The 6,314-nt window shown below is 45.5% G+C and overlaps 1 pseudogene; it reads left to right on the forward strand.

Moving 5' to 3' along the window:
* The first annotated feature begins 1,281 nt into the window (after nt 1-1,281).
* Nucleotides 1,282-1,376, forward strand: LOC123394164 (annotated as a pseudogene).
* Nucleotides 1,377-6,314: the final 4,938 nt, after the last annotated feature.

Raw genomic sequence — 6,314 nt, forward strand, 5'->3', positions numbered from 1 at the left:
TCATGCTGACACTTGAACCCAGAATTCAGTTTCACACAGAGTACCAACTTTGACCTCACCTGAGTAACTGACCTTGGCCTTAGTCCTGGACCAGTCAGTTCCCCAAACTCAACACTCGCCTAAGACCTTTCTAGACATGGATGAGCCTTAATCCTACTTGAATTCAACTGCAGATTCAGTTCTGGTCCTGTTCGCTGACTGGACACTGACCAGCGATCTAACTCCCTGGTTCTCACCTGGTCTAAACCTACACTGACCAGTAGTAGTACCTTAAGGGTTATTTCTTGCCTTGGAAGTTAGAGAATAATGCTAGAAATGACCAGCAGATGGCGTGCAACATCAGGTTCTAGAGGCCGGCTTTCCAGAGCCCATCTGGGAAGGGGGTATTAGGTGTATTGAGACCTTGGCTCTTTTCTCTGAGGTCAGGACCCAGAGCTGGAGGCACAACAGTCAGTCTATGACGTTGAACTAAAGAAATTAAGTTTCTTGGGTCTGTAAAATCTTGAATCTGCCTGTATTTCAGCTGGGCTTAGGGCTGGGCATACACCAGAAGGTGCTTCACCATTTATAGGTATCACAAATCTCAAGAGGACTGTATACCTGGTAAGGTATCCCACCCCAAACTCAACATTTCTATCCTATACAGCTTCACTACCTTCCCTGGTATCCAGTTACCTATTGAGCAAAAATCTGCCTCTCCTCCACCTTTGGTCTTAGCTCTGTTTTTGAGGTCACATTGACCTCATCAGTCCCATCTACATTTACATCTCTGAAGTCTGCTCCACTCCAGGATGAGACACCTCTCAGGCCTTCATGGGTTCCTCCTCTGCCTTATTCCCTTCCAGCCCCTAAGAATATGCTCCCTTGGCTGGGTTTCAGTTCATGGTGCCTGGGTCTGATTAGCTTTTTCCAGGAATGCTGGTGCAGTGTACAAATGAGCCAGCCGGCCTTTCGCATCTGACTCTGAACTTCTTCCTACATAGCCTCATGTTACATCAGTTTTTTTGGTAGCTCCCTTGTACTGTTCCTCCATATCAAGTGAAGACTATAACCTCCTCTTCCTGAGCTGCTGGATCACATCTTGCCCCTTTGTACAATGCTACAAGTGTACAATTGCCCAAATGTTATGATTTTGAAAGGAGTGTTATATTTAATTTAAAAATGAAGATACTTGGGAAAAAATGAAACATTTTTGCAATACTTTTTATATTTTAGAACAATCTTTGGGCCTGCAATTCTCTACATTTATGTTTACTTAAAAGTGGGATAGGAGGGACTGAAGTGCTTGCTTCAGCAGCACATATGGAACCATACAGAGATTAGCATGGCTCCTGGACAAGGATGACATGCAAATTCATGAAGCGTTCTATATTTTTGGTTTTGATGAATGTTAAAATGTAATAATGTAAAGTGAGTGTATATATGAATAAATTAGTATATTACCAAAAAAGAAAAAAAAAAAGGGACTGAAGATACCCCCACCGTCTCAGCTATGACTTCAGCACTGTGGACAGAGGACATTAGCGGCACCCCCTGGGTTATGCCTGTGATTGTGGGTGGATGGAAGATGATATGTGCACAGCTTTTAGATAGGGCCAGAAATCCTTGCTGCTCACTGAATGCCTTATAGTTCCTCTTACCAAACTCTGTCTTCACTTGACTATCAGCCCAGGAGACAGGACAAGAATTGTTTCCCAGACTTTTACAGATGAGGAAACAAGTTCAGCAAGGTCCAACTTCAACAAACACTTTGCATAGGGTGGGAGAGAGAACTCTATTCCATGTTTAGCAAATTTAGCAGCTGCTCTTTCTCCTTTGAGGAATGACTTCCTCTAGAGGTAAGAGGATTTCATTTGACCCAAAGCAGGGCAGGGTCAGTGGAAGTTTGTATGTAACCGAGCTCCAGCCAGCCCTGGGAACAAGTAGCAGGAGGAGGAACAATCCTAAGAGGATCTGAAGTTCAAGACCGTGGCCCCGAGGGTAGGAAAATCTTGCTTTTCATTAGGGTCCAGAGGTCCAGTTTTTACATCTCTTTTTCTGTCCTAATGCTTTGTCTTCATTGAATTTGGAGACAGAAGGGACCCTTAAGATCTCAAGCTGTCCTGAGCCTGATGGACCTCCATTTGAAAATTCCAGGATTCCAGGGAGGAGAGATAATGGGAGCTATGTGAGTGAATGGGATGAATTGTGCAGGTTGTTAGAAATCCTATGACAGTGGCTACAGGACTGGCTGCTTATGTGTCTGTTTCCAGGGTGGAAAGGGGATAATGCTAGACTACACAACAGCTGTTTGCTTGAGGTGTGCTCTGACAGGCAGCACAATAAAGTGGTTAAGAACATGGGCACTGAAGCCAGACTACCTGGTTCCCTTGTTTCGTAACCCTCAGAAACTCTCAGCCTCTATTCCTGACTTTTATTTGTAATACAAACCCCAGGGTTGTTTTGAAGATTATTTTATGTAAAGCACTTAGAACTGCCCAGTGCGTAGTGACTGCTCAAAAGTATTAGCAATGATTTGTATTTGGGGCCCTTTTGGTTTAGAAGTAAGACTATACACTGCTGACCCACACTCTAAAGATGCTTTCTTGCCTATTAGGTATTGGCTTTGCTTTTATCAGGTAAAGGAAATGGAAAGGGGATTTCACAGACCTCTAAAGGCTTTTCTTGACCTTAGTTTACCCAACTCTATCATATCATATTAAAACATTGCAAAAATGGGGAGGAAATTCTCTACCAAGAAGGACCCAGAGGACCAGGAGAAAACATAGCCAGCTAGCTTCCCTACTTTGTCACCAAACAGGGATTGGGAAGAGAAATGTGCCTAAAACTGGCCCTTGGTGGTGGTGATGATGGAATACATTACACACAGCTTAGAGGCCTTACCTCTTCCTCAGCTTCTTAGAAAATTCTGGCTTCTCTCTTCAGTGCTTTCATTTCCCCCTCTGTGTCCATGGTGGAGCCCCTGCCTCCTCCCACCCATTGCTTGATTCTTAGGAAAGTTGGCACCAGGAAAACTCTAGAAAGAGCCATCGTGTATTGCAATCTTCCTGGAGGCCACAGCAGCTCCTTAGATTTAAGAATTGGCTAATGATAGGAAACCACACAGAAACTCAGCAGGTGCCCCAAATAATGGGAAGCAGGAAGCCAAAATAACATAGCAATCTCTTTATTATGATTTCCACTGTGTCCAGCCTCTGGGAGCATCAGCTCCTTCAAGAGTTAAGGCTGAGCCATGGAGAGGAGCATGCAGCTGTACCGGTGGGAAGACAGGGCTTGGGGAATGTTCCCCTCAGCTGAGTCAAGGTACCTTCCACAGAAAAGAATGTAGGAAGGGCATGAGGGACCAGAAGGCATTGGATCCTCCAGTTACTTAAGTGTTCTCAGAACTCCCCTCACAAGCTGGGAGACAGATCACAGGCCATCTCTTAAAGGAGGGTAAGCTTGAAGGCTTTTATTTCACATGGATATGGAAAGTCTTTGATGCTTATACCTTGACATTCTCATCTGTGGTCATGCCAACCCATGCTATACAAACTGGAATGTGATTGAACTTCTTAGTCACTAGCCCAGACTAGATGTGACACACTGTCCACATCTGGGTCATCAGGTCATGTGGCTCAGAGGGAAGGTTTTCCTTAGTGCTAGTTGGGTCTAGTGGAAATTCTGTTACCGGTTTATTTTCTTTCTAAGGTTGCCAAAAGCAGTGGCAGCAGGAAAGCAAGAGCAGGGGAAATGCCCAGTCCCACTACACTCCAGGACTGAGCTATAGAAACAGGTATGATGCATTAATATTTTCCATTCTCCATCCAGTTCTCTGTTGTCTGAGCTGTAGCCAGGGCCCTGGAGAGAGATCCTGGGCAAATTCAAACTAAGTGGCACAGGGAAAGTACCAATTTTATTCGACTGTAAATTGAGGGAAAAGAGGTGCTGCCTGGATGTTATTCTGACATCCAATTGTTCTGTCTTTTGGTGCCAAGTATATACCTGCCTTTACTCTGCTAGTTTGAAGAGGCCATGCTTGTAGGATCACTAGAGCCTGCTATCAGTCCTGCCTGGGTTATTCTTGGCTCCGGGGTGGTCATGACTAGCCTGAGGCCCTGCCAGACAGCTTCTGCTGAGCTTCCCTCTTTAGGGCTTCCTTGTATCACTCTTACTGAAGCCATGAGACCTGCAATGGTTGAGGTTTTGCTTCAGACTAAGAGGCCTAGGCATAATCCTGGGCTTACACCCCAGTGAGGTACCCTCTTCCCAGAGAGTTTGATTCTGTACTTCCAATGTTAGTGATAGGAGTGGGGGAACTCCAAGATATGGCCATAAGGCCAGGGTGACATCCCATAGGGAGCACTAGGGCTTAAAGGCATATCTGCCCTTTAGCCCCAGTCACTTGGGCTGAAGGTGGGAAGAGGCAATGTGCTCATGGCTTTGGCCATTCTCAAAGAAGAAAAGCACTTGAGAGTGGATCAGTACCTGGGAGCCAGGGAACTGCTCCATCCCTGGGATCCAAAGGAGCCACTGCCCAAAATCACAGAGCCTACCTCTGTTGAGAAAGGCTGGTCTCAGGAGAGGAAGCCACAGAGAAGACCTGGAGAGGTTATGTAGCCACAGCTAACCGCCTCCTCTTACCTTCTGTCCCTGCAGCTCCACTGTGTCATCCAGAGGCCCCTGTCTTTAAGTCTGAGCATAGGGAAGAGGAGTATTGGGTGAAAAATAGGCTTAGGGCAAAGAGTCTTCAGAGGAGCAACCCTAACCTCTGTTGATAGTGGGTGGAGTGGCTGGTGTTTCTAAAAAGTGTTGATTTCAATTCTGGGCAGCCAAGAAGAAATGACTAGAACATTTCCTCAAACCCTTAGAGTCAGACACTGATTTTTTTTCTTGGCAGAATTTCAGATAGTCACAGTGGTGGAAAGGCTTGATGAAAAGGGAATGAGCTTCACTTGGTTTATAAAAGTTTGAGCATCTTCATATGTACTGCAGAGGGGCTCTATGGATTAGAACACTGCAGGGGGAGATCCTAGGCAGGGGGGTTCGGGTGGGGCTTCTACAACTCTGGTCTGGGGGAGCAAGGGAATCTTTTCATTGGTAAAAAGGTAGATGCCTAATGGTAAAGAGGCTAGTTGTTCCTCCATGTTTTTCTGCTTCTTAGGATTCTTGTGGACTGGAACTCTATGCTGGGATCCCTGGGGCCCTCTGTAGCATGCCCCTACCAAGGAAACTTGCTATCTTGGAATAGGGAGAGGAATAGTCCCAAATGGGCCTGATACTACCTTGGAAGAAATCTTGCTTTGCCAGGCCCTGAGATATAGCTGGCCTGATCTGGCCCATAGTCTTTCACCACTCATCCACAGAAAGCTAGAAGGTGCAGCTTCAGAGAGGTAGGCATCATCTTGTCTGTGAAGGATCAGGGAACAAGAAGATAGATTTCTAGTACCTATGCCTGATGAAGAAGCAGAAAGAAAAACTGTTCAGACAAAGCCCAGAGCTTGTCTCTACTCAAAATGCCCTGAGATCCAGCAGCCCAAGGTCATTGCATACAATGTGATTTACCAGGAGAGTAAGTGAGAGCCCCTGTGCTGAATGTGCTTTCATCTTTTTCAGTGCAAAACCCCAGGTCTGGCTGCTTCAGAGGCAGTCCTTGGACCCAAGAGTCATGTGCTTTCACTTTTTTTTTTTTTTTTTTTTTTCATTCTGGCTAAACTGAACAATGGTCCCACTTACTGATCAGTCTTGGGAGTATGGCTAAGCAGTATTTACAAAAAGCTCTTTTTGTTTTGAAATGTTCAGGGCCATACACATGAACCCAGATTCACCGTCTGTCTGCTTCATTTTAGACCTGAATAATCCAACCCCTGAAGCTTCACTATCTGTTCTATATTAGGCAGTTTCTACAGAAGGTGCTGTTACCATAACCCTGTTGTAACTCCCCACTTTCCTCTGAGCATCTCAACACTGAGCTGTATGCTACTTCTGTTAGCACCCAATTCAGTACAAGTGCCTTGAGCAATAGAGATATGTTAGCTTTTACATGACTGAACCAAGCCCCTCTCTAGTATTTAGACTGGGAACAGAAACTGGACTCCAGGAACAGGGCTGGCCAACAACATGCAGTGACTTGAGAACTTAATGAGAACTAGGGAGCACAGCTGGGACTTAGAGGCCAGGCTTGGTGGGGAAAGACATGTAGTGAGCAGCAGGGAGAAGCAACAACTCAGGCCATATCTCAGTGAGGGAGAGAAGGATGAACCTTCTTCTGTGAGGCTTTGCTGGGACTTCCTCTGCTGAAGAGGTGAGATTAAAAAAAAAAAAAAAGAGGGGTG

This window comes from Mustela putorius, unplaced genomic scaffold (assembly GCF_011764305.1).
Source record: "Mustela putorius furo isolate JIRA1106 unplaced genomic scaffold, ASM1176430v1.1 tig00001584_pilon_pilon_pilon, whole genome shotgun sequence".
NCBI classification, from domain to species: Eukaryota; Metazoa; Chordata; class Mammalia; order Carnivora; family Mustelidae; genus Mustela; species Mustela putorius.